Source organism: Equus przewalskii, chromosome 9 (assembly GCF_037783145.1).
Source record: "Equus przewalskii isolate Varuska chromosome 9, EquPr2, whole genome shotgun sequence".
NCBI classification, from domain to species: Eukaryota; Metazoa; Chordata; class Mammalia; order Perissodactyla; family Equidae; genus Equus; species Equus przewalskii.
This window is the reverse complement of record NC_091839.1, coordinates 28,419,398-28,441,111: the sequence shown is the minus strand read 5'-3', so window position 1 is coordinate 28,441,111 and position 21,714 is coordinate 28,419,398. Positions and strand designations below refer to the sequence as shown.

At 38.6% G+C, this 21,714-nt stretch overlaps 1 long non-coding RNA gene across 1 annotated transcript in view; it reads right to left on the bottom strand.

Moving 5' to 3' along the window:
* LOC139073602 (uncharacterized) overlaps positions 1 to 18,890 on the bottom strand; it is a 36,412-nt gene extending 17,522 nt beyond the window's left edge. Inside the window, exon 1 of the long non-coding RNA XR_011522507.1 lies at positions 18,704 to 18,890. This is a non-coding gene — a long non-coding RNA (uncharacterized lncRNA). The remainder of the gene's footprint in view (positions 1 to 18,703) is intronic.
* Between the last annotated feature and the right edge of the window lie 2,824 nt (positions 18,891 to 21,714).

The window sequence follows — 21,714 nt, the reverse complement described above, 5'->3', positions numbered from 1 at the left end:
AATAAGCCTGAAGATGGTGCCAGGGCAGGCAGCAACTGATACTACTTATGAATAACCTATTGACAATTCCCTCCTTTCTCTATAACTTGCAATCTGCCTTTCCCCTCTGCCAAGTTCTTCTGATGAGGTAGAGGGTGGAACTCAAGTGGAGAAGAACAAAGCAAAGCAGAAACGGAACTCATTATTAACAACCACTCCATAGCACTAGTATGATTTCTAGACTTAACTGAAGGGTTTTAAAAGTTAAGGAGTCCCAACTATTAGCTTCTAAATGAGGAAACTGAAGCACAGGGAGGGAATTGTCTCATTCAAATTCACATAGCCTGTCAGTCACAGAACCAGGACTAGAAACAAAGTCTCCTGCTTCTTAATCCAACATACATCACACCATGAGACATTGTCATCAAAGCAGTTGGCACCAAAATAAAGTTCTGGGGAATGTCAGCATCCCAGGGATCCATGGCTATTTGTCCCACTTAACAACTGATTTATTTGGAGCTGACTGTATTCTTTACTAATTACTGCTATACCAAAATAATTTACAGCTTTTTAAAAATATATCAGTCCTAACACTGCATTTCATGAAATCTAGAAACAAACAAAAATAATGAATAGATTTGGATCTGATGCCTACTCACACTCTTGGAGAAAAATGACAGAATCCTAGAATTAAATGGCTCCCAGTCAGCCTAAGAAGCCCCCAGGAAGCCCAGACTTATGTGTCAGAGACGACATGTTGCCAGGCACACCCTTAGACCATGTCTCAAGCTTGATGGGTACCATTTGAAAAACAGTCATCCAGATGCATTTTTCATATATAGCACTCATAAAGATTTGTTCCTAGAACAAGCTAACATTTTTCTAATTCCCAAGTGTAATGCCAAGACTGGAGGGGAAAAAAAAATAGATGGCCACAACATATGTTGGAATGAACCTAGTATATTCAGGTCAATAAAGTAAGATCCCAGATGCCTCATCACAAGAATCCTAACGTAAGTGGTCAGATGAGGGAAAACATGGTTTCCAGATGAAACGCCAGTTTTAGAAGCCAAGATGATTATATATCCCAGACGGGATATGACGGGACACTATAGGCAACAAGTGGAAAAAATGTCTGTTTCCCCTTCTCCCGCCAGGTCACTGTGGCCATGGCAGGACACCCACTTCACATTCCCAGTCATCTCCTGCTGCCGCTGAGGAGTTCTGTTACATTTCAACTGCTTGACTAGCGCAAGACTTAAGCTAATTTCTATGTGAAACATACATTAGCAATCACGAATGGAAAGTTCTTGGACAAAATAAAGGAAAATATATAAAATTTTTAAAAAGTTCTTGTCAAAGTGAAGCCATGCTGAATCTGTCCCTTGGATTAATTATAACCCATGTTCCCTGCAATGATTATGGAGAAACAGCATCTTAGAAATATTAACTAGCTGGAAGTAAATGTTAGGCTGAGAAAGCTAGGTGCCTCGTTCATAGAAAAAAAATTGCAATTCCGAAAGAGCATTTCATCTCTTGCCTGCACTTTTCTGAAATCCTAAGAAGGGAACTTTCATTTATTGATGGTTCAGAGATTGTAATCTGCCTCCTTTGACTTTACTCCATTACTGCCAAATCTACTGAGAGTGGAAAAATGTTTAATGGGCACACAGAAACTTGCTGAAAGAGGCAAAGCTTCACTTCTTGTTATTTAATGTTCTCCCTATTACCAAAGCTCTTGCCATTTGAACACACTCTCTCTAGGTTACTCTAGAATGGAGATGATTCTCCTAAAGTGGTAGCTCTCAAACTTTAGACTGTTTCAGATTCCCCTGAAGGGCATGCTGAAACAGGGGTTTGTGAGTCCTCCCTCCGGAGCTCTGAGTCAGGAGGTCTGGGATGGAGCTCGAGAATTTGCATTTCTAACAAGTTCCCAGGTGATACTGATGCTGCTGGTCCAGAGACCACACTTGGAGATCTGCTCTAGAATATCCTACCAGACTCTGCAGGTCATATAAACAAATGCAAAGTTTAAGTCTAGATATTGGATGATGTGCAATGATTAGTTTCAATCTTGTTTTGTGCAAGCTGTGATTATGGCATAATATGGATTATTATATTTTTTAAATGCAATAGGTAAACTAGGTCAGGGTTTCTCTCCTGTATGTTGTATGCATATAAGTATGTATGCTAAGGGACTCACTGGATGAGCCGGTTCCCCAGAGTTCAGAGGAGGGCAGAACTAAAACCTTAAACTGGGAAGGTTAGGGTCATCCAATGGTGCCTCAAGGTGTCCTTTACTAGCAATCTACAGCTCTTCTGTGGGGAACTAAGTCCGAGAGGAAGATCCCAGCAAGGAAAGTTGAATAAGGAAAAATACTTAGCTTAAGGAAGTTGGTATTTGCCTTAAATTGTGTAAGATATCCAAATGGAATGTTTTCCAGATTCTAAGGAAACAAGATGAAACTCAGGGGCTTCACTATGAAGAGGCGAGGAACTTGAAAAGAAGGAATTCAGACATAGGCAAATGTATGGCAGCCTATTTAGGGCTAGAATATAGTCATTATCTGAAGATAAAGGAAGGAGGGAATGTGAAGCATGGTCCAGTTTACTGCTGCTTTTACTGGAACACAAGATTAAAAACTGTACCTTGAGGACTTGCCTGTTTTTATGATGTTTTCAAATTTTGTGGCTATTGCTACTCCCTCTTGGCTTTTCCTTTCTTTGGACCATTGTTGCTCTTTGTATTATCTACTAGAAGACAACTCTAGTTTCTTTCAGCTGAGGATAATAGAAACAAAAAACTCTTTTTCATATTTAGGACAAAGAGAAAAACTGAACTCTGAGCATCAAGAAGTGCAAAGGGAATCAGTGGTGCTGCCACAGAAAGGCGAGAACTCAGGGGAAATGTTGTATAGCACTACATCTCACACTTGGACAGTTCCCATAGAGGGTTTCTGTACTCAGTCCTGGAGGGGTTTTGTATTTTTATCAGCAATCCATTTGTTTAGACCATATCCAGTTTTCTTGTTCCAGATTGGAGGTTTCTGGGTTCTTCCTGTAGGGAAGGGTGCATTTCATTGCTTCAAAGTCTTAATATGCAGAGGACGTAGTCTGTGAATATTTGATTAATAGCTACTTGTTCTAAGTGCTGATATGTTAGAGAAGGGAGCACATAATTCCCCTACCCTCAAAGAGTTTACAGTCTAGTGGGGTGAAAAGGCAAGTGAACAAATTGTTGCAACGGTCTATTACATGCTATGATGAGAGAATAATAGGAGAACTAAAAAGTAAACACATGGAATATCAGGTGAGGCTTTCTAGAATAAGCTCAATGCAGGCTGACACCTGAAGGACAAATTGGAGAAATAGGAACTAACAAGCCAAGAGGGTAAGGCAGGAAAAAGCGAGTGCCCAAAAGCCCAGTGGTAAGTGATACCACAATGAATAAAGGGAACTGAAAGGACTTAGTATAACCAGAGTGCAAAGCGGTGAGGGCTTCTAAGTAGAGTCACCATATAGAGTATCAACTGAACCAGGGCACTTTGGAAACAGAATGGAGTTGCTATTAATAACCACACTGGAACAACAGTGGCTTAAACCAAGATGTCTGATCACTCTAATTTGGTTCTTATTATGATACCAAACCTCTTAATCTAAGGTCTGTGTGCCTTATTGCAGTAGAAGCCAATCACTGAGACATCAGTGACTGGAGATAGAGAAAGGTTTATTCAAAGTGGCCAAAACAAGAAGGCAGGAGAGCAGGTTCTCTCAGATCCGCCCTAACAAAAGAAGAAAGCAGGGGATCTTTATAGGACTAAGGGGTTTTGGAGGAGGAGTTTCAGGAAAACAAGGGGCAAGTCCATGTTTCTTTCACTTCAGATAAGACCTTGAGCAACCAGACTTCTCGGGGTCAGTGGCAGCTGGGGTCTGGTTAACCAGTGATCATAACTTCCTTAAACGCACTTTTTTCCTTCCATAAGCCAAGCTCATAAATCCTAGTGACCTTTGAGTAACCTCTCTGGTTAGACAAAAAAACAGCAAATTAGCAAGCTATAATTATACATGGGCTAAAAGAAAGCACTTGGACTCAACAAATGCATCTAGTGAGGACTGAGTTTATTTATCTAGGATTTATGTGGGTACTAAGTTCTTTTCATCTGTGGCTGTGTTGGGAACAAGGTCAAGGGGTAACCATGTTCTTATGGAATATTTACAGTAACCCTCAGGTGCCTGGCTTCAATTAGCAAAGTTGTACATTATTTTAAAGATATAGGAAAATCCTTGGGAGAACTATAAACAAGGATGTGGCATGATCACGTGTGTATTTTAGAAAGATAATTCTGGTCTCTGAGTAGAGAATGGATTGAAGGTGCCGTACTAGAAGACAGAGCAGCTAAACAACTGCCCCACGAGTTCAGCAAAACACGATGAAGTGCCTTAAGGAAAGACAGTAATGGATGAAGCCAGGGAGTCACAGAGGCTGACTTAAAGTCGACCTAGGAGATTTAGAAATTGCTAATTGGGCCAGGGAAAAGACTATCTTAAAGATGCATTTGAGTTGTTTTACTTTCAAAATCCGGCAGGCCATTCATGGTCACATCTTTAATTAAAGAACTTTGATTCAGCTTGTGGTTTTTTTGGGTTTTTTTGAGGAAGATTAGCCCTGAGTAACATCTGCTGCCAATCCTCCTTTGTTTTTTGCTGAGGAAACCTGGCCCTGAGCTAATATCCGTGCCCATCTTCCTCTACTTTATATGTGGGATGCCTACCACAGCATGGCTTGCCAAGCAGTGCCATGTCCGCACCCAGGATCTGAACCAGCGAACCCCAGGCCGCCCAAGCAGAATGTGTGAATTTAACCACTGCACAACCAGGCTAGCCCCCAGCTTGTGTTTTAAATAAGTGAAAATCAATTATGCTCCATATTACAAATAGAAATAACTATATTACTAACTCCTAAACTCTTCCAGAAGTTCAATTGTTACCAAAATAAAATAGTATATATTATTAGATTGAGATGACTACTAGATGATCCAATTTTCTAATATCAGTTTTTATTTCATTTAAATTCACCCCAGTCAATCTTAGTTAAAAATTAGTCGCTCATTATAGGTTAAGAAAAGATTGCTTGGATACAATAAAAAAACATGATTCATAGAAGAAAAAATTGGTGAGTTAGACTTCATCAAAATTAAGAACTTCTGCTCTTTAAAAGACATTGTTAAGCAAATGAAAAGAAAAGCAACAGATTGGGAAAAACGTTTTCATGTCACTTATCTGACTAAAGATTTATGTTCCAAATACATAAAACTCAATAATAAGAAACAATCCAATAAAAGATAGGTAAAATATTTGAACAGACACTTCACCAAAGATGATATATGAATAAGAAATCAGTACATGAAAAGTTGTAGAACGTTGTCAGTTGTTATGGAAATGCAAATTAAAACCACAAATTAGAATCATTACACATTTATTACAATGGCTAAAATAAAAAATAAACAAATAAAAAACTTAGCATACCAAGTGTCAACAAGAATGCGAAGCAACTAGACCTTTCATACACTGCTAATGGGAGTGTAAACAGGTACAACTACTTTGGAAAGCAGTTTGGCAGGTTTGTGTGGTTTTTTTAAGTTTAATTTTTTTATTCAATTTACTTAAACTAAAACAAAAACCATTCATTGATTTCTCCTGCCTCCTCCACCCATCGCCTCTGGTAATTACCAATCTGTTCTCAGTAGCTATGAGCTTGGGTGTATATATATACACACACACACACACATATATTTAGATTCTACATATAAGAGAGATTGTATGGTATTTGTCTTTCTCTGACTTATTTCACTTAGCATAATGCCCTCAAGGTCCATCCATGTTGCCATCCACAAATGGCAAGATTTCATTCCTTTTTATGGCTGAATAATATCCCATTGTGTGTGTGTGTATATATATATATATATATATATACACACAATGGGATACACAACTTTTTGCTCCATTAATCCATAGATGGACCCATAGGTTGTTTCCATATCTTGGTATGGTACTACCTACAATAGTGGATAACACAGCAATGAACATGGGGGTGAATATATCTTTTCGAATTAGTGTTTTCATTTTCTTTGGATAAATACTCAGAAGTGAAACTGCTGGATCATATGGTAGTTCTATTTTTAATTTTTTGAGGAACCTCTATATTGTTTCCCACAGTGGCTGCACCAATTTACACTCCCACCAACAGTGGCAGTTTTTTAAAAGTTAAACATAAACCTTCCATACAATCCAGCCATTGCACTCCCATGTATTTACCCAAGAGAAGGGAAAGCATCTTTCCATAAAAGGATGTATACACAAATGCCCATGAAAGCTTTATTTTTTTTTTTTTTTTTTTTTTTTTTTTAAGATTTTATTTTTTTTCATTTTTCTCCCCAAAGCCCCCCGGTACATAGTTGTGTATTCTTCGTTGTGGGTTCTTCTAGTTGTGACATGTGGGACGCTGCCTCAGCGTGGTCCGACGAGCAGTGCCATGTCCGCGCCCAGGATTCGAACTAACGAAACACTGGGCCGCCTGCAGCGGAGCGCGCGAACTTAACCACTCGGCCACGGGGCCAGCCCCTGAAAGCTTTATTTTTGATAACTAAAAACTAAAAACAACACAAATGGTCATCAATTGATGAATGGATAAACAAATTGTGGAGTATCCGTACAATAAAATGCTACTCAACAACAACAAAAAAAAGGTATGCAACAGGGAAGAATCTCCAAGAAGCCAGACAAAAAGAAAGAAAAAGATAATATACAGTATTATTCCATTTATACAAAATTCTAGAAAATACGAAATAATTGATAGTGACAGAACACAGATCATTGGTTGCCTAGGACAGGGGAGACAGGTGGGAGGGCGGATGACTTCTGGCGGTGATGGATACTTTCATTATCTTGATTGTGGTGATGGTCTCAAGGTGTATGTGTGTGTCAAACCTTATCAAACTGTACACTTTAAACATGTGCAGTTGTTGTATGTAAATTCTACCTTGATAAAGACATTAAAAGGAAAACAAAAAATCAGTCATCCCAGCACTGAGACTTTCTGATGAACTGACAAGAAAACTCGCAGCATCTTTTGTGAGATCATCACCTACATTGGAATTGATTATCTAAATTTATTTACCCCAAAATATGAGTAAAAAGTATAATAAAAAGCCAGGCCAAAAATTGGTTATGAAGTAGGGTGATCATACACCCCAATCTGACAAGGACAGTTGCAATTCACACCTGTTGTCTAGCATAATTATTAATTAAATGCTCTTTCATTCTCAGAAGTGTCCTGATTTGGAAATAACCAATTATACAATCGCCATACTCTTAGGCAACCTAGAAAGATGTGATCTAGGAGTTAAGGCAGAAAGCCAAACTGAAAATCACCCTTGTAACATTTTTTAAAAAGAATTTCAAATTAGGCTTCAGAGCATCCAGGAAAGCCTGTTAACCAAAATAAAATTTGGTTTCCAAAATACAAGCAAAATAAAGAAAGCAAGACATAATTGGACTTTGAATAAAAATCAGAATGTGAACAAAAGGGTCAACATCCATTTTAAGGACCAACAGCACTTTCATCATTAATTTAGCACCCACCGAGTGTCAGGGACTGTACTGAATGCTGGGAACACACACTGTGGATAAGGAGCATGAGCAGATAGGATGGCTGTAAAGCAGACAATCTTTAAAAGACAGGCAGAGACTGGGTCCGCTAGTCTAATGGTGAGATTACTGCTAAGGGTGTCAAAAAGTCTTGAGGACCAGGGTAGAAATCTATTGCAAGAATATTGAGCTCATTCTCTTCCATTTCTTTCAAGGAACTATTTTGTTTTGGCAATATTGGGCACTAAGTAAATATTTATTGAAGAATAAATTGGCTAATTAGTTTTCACTCAAAGTATTTTATTCCAATGACTCCTTAAGCTAAATGAACAGTTTTCGCCAAAGGCAAGCATCAGTTGCTGCCAGGGCAAAGCCTCTTTATTAGGTCTATATACAAATGCAGTAATAGTTGTAATCACCTGTTTGTTTTATTCCTAGATATCACATCATAGAGTTGGAGGGAAATTAAAGTTTATTATATATTGAAAATATGGATATTAAATGCACAAAATATAATCGAATAGTATTTGTTCATTTACCAGAAGGGAGGTGAGGAGAGGCCAAATCAATGATCCTGGGCTTTCATCTCTTCACATCCATCAGAAATCCTTAACAGCTGAGGATGGTAAGACACAGACGCCATCCTTGGGCACCTTCAGCCCAAGCACTTCACTCCTCACTTATTGCTCAGCACTCTGCCAGGAAGCGACCTTTGATCACAGAGGTGTGTGATGTGTGTGTAGTTCATGTTCAGCCTCATGGATATTCAAAATTTGTGTGAAGAGGAGAGTTTAGTAATTATGTCAAATTTTCTTAACTCTAAAATTTCAAAAGGTTTATTTACCTAGATATTGTTAAAGACTCTCATTTTCAACCAACTAAATCAGAGATGGTTGCTAGTGTTGATGGCAACAAATACAACAATCTGGTAATCAGCCCATATACAATAATATCTGTTCAGTAGCTTTTTTTTAAATTTTTGATTCTTTACTTACTGTAGAAACACTAGTTTATAACATTATACAAATTTCAGATGTACATCATTATATTTCAATTTCTGTGTAGATTATGTCAGGTTCACCACCCAAAGACTAATTACAATCCATCACCACACACATGTGCCTAATCCCTCCTTTCACCCTCCTCCCTCCCCCTTCTCCTCTGGTAACCACCAATCCAAACTCTGTTGCCATGTGTTTGTTTGTCGTGGTTTTTATCTTCTACTTATGATTGAGATCATACAGTATTTGACTTTCTCCCTCTGACTTATTTCACTTAGCATAATACCCTCAAGGTGCATGTTGTCATAAATGGGTGGATTTCATCGTTTCTTATGGCTGAGTAGTTTTCCATTGTGTATATACATCACACATTCTTTAACTATTTGTCCCTTGATGGGCACCTAGGTTGCTTCCAAGTCTTGGCTATTGTGAATAATGCTGCGATGAACAAAGGGGTGCATATATCTTTATGCCTTCATGTTTTCATGTTCTTTGGATAAATACCCAGCAGTGGAATAGCTGGATCATCTGGTAGATCTATTTTAATTCTTGGAAGAATCTCCATACTCTTTTCCATAGTGGCTGCACCAGTTTGCACTCCCACCACCCGTGTACCAGGGTTCTCTTCTCTCCACATCCTCTCCAACACTTGTTGTTTCCCATCTTGTTAATTACAGCCATTCTGATGGGAGTGAGGTGATACCTCATTGTAGTTTTTATTCGCATTTCCATGATAATTAGTGATGTTGAACAACTTTTCATGTGCCTATTTGCCATATGTATGTCTTCTTTGGAAAAATGTCTGTTCAAGACTTTTGCCCACTTTTTAATTGGGTCGTTAGTTTTTTTGTTGTTGAGATGTATGAGTTCTTTGTATATTTTGGATATTAACCCTTATCGGATATTTACTTTGCAAATATCTTCTCCCAATTGTTAGGTTGTCTTTTCATTTTGTTGATGTTTTCCTTTGCTGTGCACAAGCTTTTTAGTTTGATGTAGTCCCATTTGTTTGTTTTTTCTATTTTATCCCTTGCCCGGTCAGACATAGTACTTGAGAATATGCTAGTAAGAGCAATGACGAAGAGGGTATTGCCTGTGTTTTCTTATACACGTTTCATGGTTCCAGGTCTTTCATTCAAGCTTTTAATCCATTTTGAGTTAATTTTTGTGTATGGTTTAAGATAATGGTCTACATTCATTCTTTTGCATGTGGCTGTCCAGTCTTCCCAACACCATTTATTGAAGAGACTCTCCTTTCTCCATTGTATGACCTTGGCTCCCTTGTTGAAAATTAACTGTCCATAGATGTGTGAGTTTCTTTCTGGGCTCTTGATTCTGTTTCATTGATCTGTGTGTCTGTTTTTGTGCCACTACCATGCTGTACCTTTGTGGTATATTTTGAAATCACTCCTCCAGCTGTGTTCTTTTCCTCAGGATTCCGCTGGCTATTCGGGGTCTTTTGTTGTTTCATATAAATTTTAGGGTTCTTTGTGTTCTATTTCTGTGAAAAATGCTGGATTTGTGATAGAGATTGCCTTGAATGTGTATATTGCTTTAGGAAGTATGGACATTGTAACTATGTTAATTCTTCCAATCCAAGAGCATGGAATATCTTTCCATTTCTGTGCGTCTTCTTCAATTTCTTTCAACAATGTTGCATAGTTTTCAGTGTACAGATCTTTCACCTCTTCAGTTAAGTTTATTCCTAGATATTTTATTCTTTTTGGTGGAATCGTAAATGAGATTGTGTTCTTAATTTCTTTTTCTGCTACTTCATTGTTAGCATATAGAAATGCAACTGATTTTTGTATGTTCATTTTCTATCCTGCAACTTGACCGTATTCATTTATTATTTCTAAAAGTTTTTTGGTGGATTCTTTAGGGTTTGCTATATATAAAATCATGTCATCTGCAAATAGTGACAATATCACTTCTTCCTTTCCATTTTGGATCTCTTTTATTTCTTCGTCTTGCATGATTGCTCTGGCTAGGACTTCCAATACTATGTTAAATAAATGTGGTAAAATTGTGCATCCTTGTGTGACTCCTGCTCTTAGAGGGATAGCTTTCAGTTTTTCTCCATTGAGAATGATATTAACTGTGGGCTTGTCATATATGGCCTTTATAATGTTGAGGTACTTTCCTTCTATACCCATTTTATTCAGAGTGTTTATAATAAATGGAGGCTGTATCTTGTCAAATGCTTTCTCTGCATCTATTGAGATGATCATGTGATTTTTATTCTTCTTTGTGTTAATGTGGTGTGTCACGTTGATTGACTTGCACATATTGAACCATCCCTGCATCCCTGGAATAAATCCCACTGGATCACGTGTATAATGTTTTTAATGTATTGTTGTATTTGATTTGCTAGTATTTTGTTGAGGATTTTTGCATCGATGTTCATCAGTGATGTTGGCCTCTAATTTTCCTTTCTTGTGATGTCCTCGTCTGGTTTTGGTAGCAGGATAATGTTGGCTTCGTAGAATGAATTAGGAAGCCTCCCCTCCTCTTCAACTTTTTGGAAGAGTTTGAGAAGGATAGGTATTAAGTCTTCTTTGAATGTTTGGTAAAATTCACCAGGGAAGCCATCTGGTCCTGGACTTTGATTTTTGTGGAGGTTTTTGATTATGGTGTTGATCTCCTCACTGGTAATGGGTCTATTCAAATTCTCTATTTCTTCTTGATTCAGTTTTGGAAGGTTGTTTCATTCTAAGAATTTATCCATTTCTTCTAGATTATCCAATCTGTTGGCACATAGCATTTCACAGTGTTCTCTTATATAATCTTTTGTATTTCTGAGGTGTCCATTGTAATTTCTCCTCTTTCATTTCTGATTTTATTTATTTGAGCCTTCTCTCTTTTTTTCTTGGTGGGTTAGCTAAAGGTTTGTCAATTTTGTTTATGTTTTCAAAGAACCAGCTCTTAGTTTCAATGATTTTTTTATACTGTGTTTTAGTCTCTATTTCACTTATTTCTGTTCTGATTTTTATTATTTCATTCCTACTGCTGAGTTTGGGCTTTTTTTGTTCTTCTTTTCCCAGTTCCTTTAAGTGCACTGTTAGATTGTTTATTTGAGATTTTTCTTGTTTGTTGAGGTAGGCCTGAATTGCTATAAACTTCCCTCTTAGAAGCACTTTTGCTATATCCTGTAGATTTTGCCATGTCATATTTTCATTTTCATTTGTCTCCAGATATTTTTTTATTTTTCCTTTGATTGCTTCACTGACCCAATTGTTGTTCAGTATCATTTTGTTTAATCTCCACATGTTTGTGGATTTTCTGATTTTCTTCCTGTAATCAATTTCTAGTCTCATACCTTTGTGGTCAGAGCAGTTACTTAATATTATTTCAATCTTCTTAAATTTATTGAGACTGGTTTTGTGGCCTATTATTTGACCAGTCCTGGAGAATGTTCCATGAGCATTTGAAAAGAATGTGTATTCTGTGTTTTGGGGATGAAATGTTCTGTAAATATCTACTAAATCCATCTGTCCTAATGTGTTATTTAAGGCCCACGTTTCCTTATCGATCTTCTGTTTGGATGATCTATCCATTGGTGCAAGTGAGTGTTAAAGTCCCCTACTATTGTCGTGTTACTGTATATTTCTCCTTTTATGTCTGTTAATAATAGCTTTATATATTTAGATGCTCCTATGTTGGATACATAGATATCTACAAGTGTTATGTCCTCTTGTTGGATTGTTCCCTTTATTATTATGTAGTGCCCTTCTTTGTCTCTTGTTATACTTTTTGTTTTAAAGCCTATTTTTTCTGATATCTAAGTATTGCTACTCCAGCTTTCTTTTCATTGCCATTTGCATGGAGTATCTTTTTCCATCCCTTCACTTTCAGTTTGTGAGTGTCTTTAGGCCTGAAATGTGTCTCTTATATGCAGCATATATATGAGTTGAGTTTTTTATCCCATAGGCCACACTATACCCTTTGATTGGCACATATAGTTCATTGACATTTAAAGTAGCTGTTGATAAAAATGTACTTATTGCTATTTTGTTACTTTTTTCTGGGTGTTTTAGTAGTTTTTCTCTATTCCTTCCTTCTTCTCTTGCTCTCTTCCATTGTGGTTTGGTGGCTTTCTTTAGTATTATGTTTGAGTTCCTTTCTCTTAATCATTTGTGTATTTATTATAGGTTTGTGGTTTGTGATTACTATCAGGTTCATATTTAATCATCTACATACCCACAACTGAAAATACAACTATGTACTGGGTGACTTGGGGAGAAAAAGCGGGGGGGGGGGGGGAAGATTGGCAACAGTTGTTAGCTCAGGTGCCAATCTTTTTTTAAAAAAAAACTACATATATTGCAATCTATATTGAGTTGATGGTCCCTTTAGTTTGACCTCTTCCTAAAAACTCTACTCCTTTACTCCTCTCCTCCCACATTTTATGTTTTTGATATCATACTTAACCTCTTATTTTTGTTTGTGTGTGTTCATTACTCTCTTATCATCGAAATATGTAATTTTAGTACTTTTGTCTTTTGACATTCATATTATCTTCATCGGTGGTTGATCTACTACCTTTACTGTATTTTTGCCTTTACCAGTGATTTTATTGCTTTTTTTTATATATAATTTTCTAATTCCTTCTTATGGTCTTCCCTTTCCCACTTAAATAAGTCCCTTTAGCATTTCTTATAAAACTGGTTTCTTGGGGATAAACTCCCTTAATTTTTGTTTGTCTGGGAAGCTCTTTATCTCTCCTTGCATTCTGAAATATAACCTTACTGGGTAGAGTATTCTTTTCTGTAGCTTTTTGCTTTCACTACTTAACATATTGTGCCAGTCTCTTCTATCCTGGAAGGTTTCTGCTGAGAAGTCAGCTGACAGCCTTATGGGGTTTCCTTTGTATGTCACTTGTTGCCTCTCTTTGCAGCTTTTAGTATTCTCTCTTTATCTTTAATTTTGCACATTTTTTTCCTGCTTTATTTCCCAACCCTGCCCCCCCTCTCCCCGCCCCGTACATAGTTGTATATCTTACTTGCAGGTCCTTCTAGTTGTGGGATATGGGGCGCCGCCTCAACGTGGCCTGACGTGTGGTGCCATGTCCGCGCCCAGGATCCGAACCCTGGGCCGCCGCAGCAGAGCGCGCGAACTTAACCACTCGGCCACGGAGCCGGCCCCAATTTTGCACATTTTAATTGTAGTGTGTCTTGGTGTGGGCCTCTTTGGGTTTCTCCCGTTTGGTGCTCTCTGTGCTTCCTGTACTTGGATGTCTGTTTCCTTCCTTGGGTTAGGAAGATTTTCAGCCATTATTTTTTCAAATAGATTCTCTGCCCCTTTGTCTCTCTCTCCTCCTTCTGAGACACCTATAATATGAATGTTAGTGCATTTGATATTGTCCCAGAGTTTCCTTAGGCTCTTCTCATTCTTTTTAATTCTTTTTTCTTTTATCTGTTCAGCTTGAGTGATTTCCTCTAGTCTTTTGTCCAGCCTACTGATGCATTCTTCTGTATCATCTACTCTGCTATTGAGTCTCTCTAGTGAAATTTTCATTTCCAGTATTGTATTCTTTATTTCTGACTGGTTCTTTTTTATATTTTCCAATTCTTTGTTGATGGTCCCACTGTCTTCATCCAGTCTTCTCCCAAGATCAGTGAGCATCCTTATGAGTTTTTGTTTGAACTCTTTGTCAGGTAGATTTTTATTTCTGTTTCATTTAATTCTTTTTCTGGCATTTTGTCCTGTTCCCTTGCTTGGAACGTATTCCTTTGTCTCCTCATTTTGCCTCTTTCCTTGTGCTTATATCTATGTATTAGGTGGGTCAGCTACATCACCTGATCTTGGAGAAGTGGCCTTATGTAGGAGATAGCTTTGATGTACCCAGAGCCTATCAGGTGAGTCTCTTTTCACCAAAGGACTGTGCACCTTTCTTTCTGTTGATTTTAGGTTGCTTCCCAAAACAGGTGAATTTGTGCATGGGCCCTTTAAGAGCTGGCTTTTTTCTGCTTACATTTGATAGCTCTTCTAGGGGTATTCTCCATTGTAGTTAATAGCCAGCAATGCCAGATATTATGACACTCGTCTTGATTATGCTGTGTCCCAAAGCTGCCTACAACAGTAAGACCCCCTTGCTCAGATCCCCCACTCCTCCAGGGAAGGCTTCATACCTTTAGGATTGCTCCCGGCCAGCCAGCAGTGAAGCTCCACAGCTCATGAAGGTAGCTTTTTCTTTTTCTCCAGATAGGAATTTCTGCTTCTTGCACCTCAGTTAGGACTGTTCCTTGTTGCAGGGTTCTTTTTATCCAGTTTTCAGTTCTCTCTCAAGGGTAATTCTTCCAAGAATAGTTGTAACTTGGTTGTGTCCGTGGGAGGAGGTGAGTTCAGAGTCCACCTACAGTGCCATCTTGACACCCTCAGTAGCTTTTTAAATATAACATATATAGAGGCTCGCCCAGTGGTATGGTGGTTAAGTTGGCACACTCTGCTTTGGCTGCCAGGGTTCATGGGTTCAGATCCGGTGCATGGACCTACACACTGCTCATTAAGCCATGCTCTGGTGGCATTCCACATACAAAGTAGAGAGAGATTAGCACAGATGTTAGCCCAGGGCCAATCTTCCTCACCAAAACAAAAATTATATATATATAACACGTAAATTCTAATGAATAATTCTGAATGTCAAAGTTAATTGGTGAATTAATTCACCTCAAGTCTCATTCATAGTGATGGGGAATTCTGTGACTCTAAAGAAGCTATGGGAGCAGCACAGTTGAATTGGTCTCATTCATTTTGCTGTATTTAGAAATACAAGTTTTTAAATTCTTCTCTGAATTTTATTAGCATCCCTAGAAAACTGACCACATATGTAAAATGTAGCAAAAGAAATATTCATAACTAGGATACAGGGAGCCTAGCCAGGCCAATCAAGATGTACAAGCACCAGCACACTTTTCTGATTATTCTGGAGGTGAGCACACAGGTGGAGTGGAGACTCTCTGACATCTCGAACATTCACAGACATGACAAGTAGAAAGCTGACAAACATGAGACAACATCACCAAGCTCTCTCAAAGGGTCATAGACACTTGTAGACAAAGCTGTAGTTCACTCTATTGTTTTGAAAAATAATAATCCTTAAACTCTGAACTGTAGGCTTCATATAAATAAGAACTTGTGTAATTTCTCCACTTCTCTGAATAATGCATTTCTTCTCATTATAATTTATTTTAATTCCCATGGTAGGTTAGGACACCATTTATAGTTTAAGAAAATTGAGGGGAATAAAAGGTCAGTCTAGAGTTAGATGTGGTAGTGGAAAAATATCTGGCCAGTATATTTCATGGAATGTTTTGCAATCACTTTTAAAATCTCTGGAAAGTTAATGCTGAAGAACTTTATAGAAATTAAGGAGTTATTGGCAAGGTTTGTTGACTGAGACAGCTCAGTGGAAATATACCAATCCCAAAAAACAATCATAATTCAGGCTCTCCTTCTTCTTTCTCTAACAATCGCCTGCCATCTAGTGGATGTAATGTAGTCTAATCATGAAGTGCTTTCTTTAAAAACAATCAGCAGTGCTCACTGAATAATAATGCAATCATGTTTTTTAAATAAGAACAGGGACAGAAGCTTATACTAGTACACACACCCCAATATAAACCATATCTGGTACAGACTTAAAAGAACCTTGGTGGAGTCCTTTCTTACCAAGACTTTCGAAAAACAGATCATTTTTGTGCTTGACTAATCAAAAACCTATTCCCATTAAATCCAAGCAAAATTAAAGTAAGTTAAAAGAGGATTGCTATTTTTCATACTTTCTTTGCATGTGATTTTTGTGCTTATTCAATAAGTGAATTTATTTCACTTTAGCATACTACAATTTTAACATTTGTGCCCAAAATCATATAATTAATAACTATTTACTGAACACCTCCAATGATAGATGCTATGGGAAATACAAAAAAGTAAGATATCTAAGGCCAGCTCTTAGACTTACAATCTGGTCAGGGGGAGAATGCAACAATTAGCAGCCATGCTAATTTACATGGTCCAAAGAAAGGCAAGATCAGTGAGGACTGGAGGAACTGGGGAAAGTTTAATAGTACATTCTCAGCATATTGTAAATATAATTTGGGGACAGATGATCAAATCCATATAGACAGTGGAGATGCTTTTTTATGAGAGTGGGGAATTATATCTTAAAATGAAGGGGAGAAAAACTGGACTGTTATGAAATAGACTTGTTAGAGTGGCCATACCACGTGGCTCTGGGGGATACTGTACACTGATCAAATATCGCCTGAGCAAACTTTGCAACATCACGAAAATCTTTAGGAAAGAGTTAATTATGTTGCTACTACCATCTGATCATTAGACCGTTCCTTATTTGCCCTTAGTTGAGCAACTACTGGCTAATTGTAAATGAACCCAAATCCCAGTAATTGGACTCCAAGAATACCCTTGCAAGCATTCCTATTAACCAAAGAGAAGCTCCTGATTGCCAGACTCTTAAAATGTCTGGGAAGGGAAATATGAGCTTATAGAGACAGGTGTATTAGTGAACTCCTCACTCATCCATCCAGGTGTTCCCTCCACCAAAGTATGGGACCACCTGGCCCCCTGGAGACCGCTCCCTGGAGAACCAGTGTGGAGCCCCTCACCCTGATCAAGGGCCAACAACTATTCTCCTTTCATTCCCCCCAAAACAGCTTCTGCTACTTTAAACTACTGTTCATCTCATTTTAACAGGAATTTTAGTGTGCCTTATATTTTAAAGAGAGTCTTAATTCCAGAGTGAATTTTTTCTGTGGTCATCCATCTATTCTTTGACTGTGGAACTGTTTCTTATTTATAGGACCTAAATTATAATAATTAAAATTACCATTTCTTTTCCACTATACACCTCCTACACTTATGTTCCTATTCTTATGTTCTTTTATTTAACATTAACAAAAGCCCTACAAGGTTATTATTGTCCCACACTTTATATAAGAAAACTGATGTTCAGAGAGGTTATGGAGATTGTATAATATTACACAGAGAGAAGCAAGGTAGGGATTTGATTTTAGATCTTTCTGACTTCAAATCTTGTGTCTGTTGTTTATTTTACTGGATTCCACTGTTTTCTACTAAAGAATATATTTTAAAGGAATATTTGATCTTCTTTTGACCTTTCTCTTCTGGAACTGTGGTCTCTAGATACATCTCTTCACAATTCACAAATCTTGATTTAATCAGATGAATTAGACATGGCAAAAGATCTTTCAGGTCAGAAAGTTCAACTTCCTGCCAAGAATGGGATTTTTCCCTATAAAGCATTTATTGCTCCAAACACATTTATAATAAATGTCACATTTTCCAATTGGATACCCCCTATGAAACCATCCTGCCAATATCCAAGATTGTCACGTAAATACTATCAAACATTTCCCATCTCCCGTCTCAAGCCTCTCGCAGTTATAGTTCCCCACCCTCCAACTTCTCTACTGACTGGATGGAAATGTTCTGCCATTTCTACTCAGGAGAATTGTTTCTTCAGTAGCGAAGCTGTCACTTGATTCCAGTGGAGAGACAAGGTTAACAGAGACTTTCTGTCACCAGCGAGACTTTGACAAAGAAGAAGGTGACCTGAACTCACACCTGATGAGGGCTAGGCACCCTCAGGAACTCTGTCAGTAGGAACATTTCTGGCAAGCACTTGCTTCCAGAGTTCCTTAAGAAAGAGAGGTGGAGAAAGGGGCCACGTGAGTCCTCCTGGTCCTTGAGGAATTACCGGCTAGACCACTGAAATAGCATAAGTTAGTGAAGGGTTCCTAAGGAAAACAAAGTTCTGGTTCCCTTTGGCCGTCTCCCAAACATTAAAAGAACTATTTCACTGGACCAACAATCACACGAATTACACTGAGAACCAACCTATAATATGTCCTAAGGAACTTCTACCAGGATGTGGGTAACTCAAGCTTCTTCTAGGAAATAACCCAAAGTCAAAATAGTAGAATCTACCCCTAGATTCTCCTAGTTAAACAAGACATTTATAAAAAAGTATTGGAGATTTAGAAGACATTTTTAAAACTTGCAACAATTTTAAATACACGTTTTAACTCACTTACCTTGAAAGGGATGCTAGGTCAGCTTGATAGGGTGAACTGCTTTGGTGATGCTGGTTTGCATGCAGACAGCAGAGGAGTTCGTGGAAAGCAGAAGCCAGACCTGACACACAGGTGGCAAAGGCTGCTACCTCTCCACTATCACAGGGAATACCCGGGAAAATCAGGGACTGTCTCTCCTGAAGACCTACTGTGCGATTAACAAAAGTTAAAAAAATTTTCTAAAACGTAACTGAGACAAGGGGCAAGGGGTGAAGTGGGGAGAATCCACATTTGAAACCTGCCATAATGGGAGCTCCTAAGAATCTGTAAAGAAATAGCTTAATGGTAGGTAGCTAAGAGCACAGATTCACATGGCCCTGAGTTCAAATCCTAACTCTGAGACTTACTACCTGGAGAAGAGACTCTTCTTCTCAGAACTTCAGTTTCCCTATCTGACAACCGGAATGTTGTGAGGATTAAATGAAATAATACCTGAATCACTTGGCACACTGCCTGGTACATTCTACGTGCTCAATAAATGGAATTTACAGAAAAAGAGGGAGCTGTTACTGTTGTGGCCATCACTAATTGTCCACCGACCAAAACAAAAGCAATATCTAAAAATTTTAAGCTGGTAGAACAGAGTCTTGCTCCATCTTAACCAACCAAACCATCCTGGCAGACGCTCTGCAAGGTTACTTGATGTCTCACTCACCTATCACCCCCAGAATTACATCAAATAGGCCATTCCAAGACTCTCATGCACAAAAGTCAGCCTCAAGTCTTTAAAAGGAACCGCAGATCCCACCAGAAGTACTAATAAAAGTTTCTATAGCCTCATCAGGCAAAGACCACCTGGGACTATCCTGTAGTCTGACAACTCAGATTTATTGACTAGCTGTGCAAGGGAGGGCACTCCAGAGCAACCATGGAATGCCGCCCAGCAAGAGGGAGGGAAGAAGACGCGTCTTGTCCAAAGTTTGACTTTTTCAAAAGCTTCTGAGGAAGATCCAGGGGAGCAGTGACAAGTTCTGTGTTGGTTCCCATTTCTGGGGCAAGATTAGGAAAAAAGTAGATTAACAAGGGACTAGGTGCTATCATGAGGTTAGATCAGTTTAGCAACTAGATATCCAGTAGTAGGTGGGTATAAAAAGCCTACCTCTGGGGGAACATTCGGAAAAACTCAGTCACTCAAAGATGATTGGTTACAGTATTTGACCACTGTTGCGTGACCTTGGGAGAGATAATGCCTCTGTTAATTTTGCAGCTGGCTCATCAGGGTTTGTCCGCCTGGCCTGATGAACAACAGGGCGGCTTTTTCCTTTTTCACTCTGAGTGGATTTTCACTTTTTCTGTCTTGGATAGGCTTTTCCTCTTTCTAAGTGGCCTAGCATCTGGGTGTGGGGTTGACAGGATCTCTCTGAACAATCTCTAAAACATTTATGTAAGCCTAAAACTATTCTAAAATCAACTTCATCTAAAACAGAAAGTGGCCGTTTACACAGCCTTTAACAGATGCTCATTCAGTCTTCTCAAAAGCACTACTTCACAGGGAAGTGACTCCATTCCGTGCTTTAACACCTAAAATTCTTAGTTCTTCCTCATTTTCAGCCAAACTCTCCTTTGTCCAAAGCTTCCTTTTCAAGGCCCCAGATAGGTTTCTGTGCAGCTGAATGGAATAAGTTCACTACATTTCCAAAAGAGTTTTTATTAATATTATAATTTCATCCCTAACACTCCTCTTCAAAGTAAATCTCCACCTCAAACCCCTCCTCTCCCATCTCTTTACATCAAATTGATGGTTATCCTCTGAAACAAGGCGCCCTACTAGACAGAGCACTCCTGGTGAGGACTGACCACATCGGTTCAGGACATTCTCCCATGGTGGTAGGGGCCACGCCCCCATTGCCTTTTTCAGCAATAGGTTGGGCTGTTGGCTCATATGGTACTTGTGGAACTAAAATCCCCTACGTCTTTCCCATATAAAGTGGAGTCAAACCAGGTGCGCTCTCCACCTTTTTAACCAAACCTATCCTCACACAGTTCACTTTTTAAGCCAAGGATAAAACTTTACTGGTAACATTCATCTTGTAAATTTCTCCAACCCGTCAAGGATACAACAAGATAGAAGAGGACTAAGAATCAGAAATTCCAGCAGAAATTCTAGATCTCTACTTGCATAACTTTAAGCAAATCACTCTATTCCTCTCAGGCTTGCTTCTTTGCTTATAAAATAAGCACATTGCTGTTACACAATTCTAAAATCTCTTATCCCTCCTCATGCCCTCATCCTACTAGGAATCAGTCTACTATGCTATGTTTCATCTGCATTTTACCGATGAAGAAATTGATGTGGGGAGTTGATTAACTTGCCCAGTGTTGTATAGTTCCGGGATTCTAGCAAGCACTGTCAGGGTCTAAAGCCTGTGTACTTTCTCCCACTCAAAACAGCCTGTCCTTGACCTTGTTCCATTCTCCTGCATCATGCTTCTCTCCTTCTCTACTTCTGCACACAGGAAACCTTCTTAGCTTGGAATAAATCTTCCTCCTCTGGGGAAGCTCCAGCAGCTACTCCATCCTGTTCCCTTCACCACACTCCTGCTCAAGAGGCCATCTGTTCCCCTGTTTGCATCTCACCATTCGCTTGTTTCTTTATTTACTGAAAATCAGCCTTGTCTTCCCACACACCACTGAAACTAATCTCTTAGCAGTAGATATAGGAGCCTTATCTCAGTCTTGATTGTCACTGACCTCTCTGACTCCACTTCCTTCTCCTCAGGGTTTCCCCAAGGATTTGTTTGAACTCTTCTCCTTTTCAGAAAGCTTCAACTTATCATCTCTATGCAAATGGGTCCCAAATCTGCATAACTTGCTCTGACTTTCAGTCAGACATGGCAGTATCATTTGTTGTGATACTAACTTTGGATGGACTCATCTCCCATTTTCCTCTTTTTGCTACTCCAAACTGGTAGTTTGGTCCTTAGAGATCCCTCAGAAAATTGTGCTGTTGTGGAAATCTCAAGGCCCTTTGT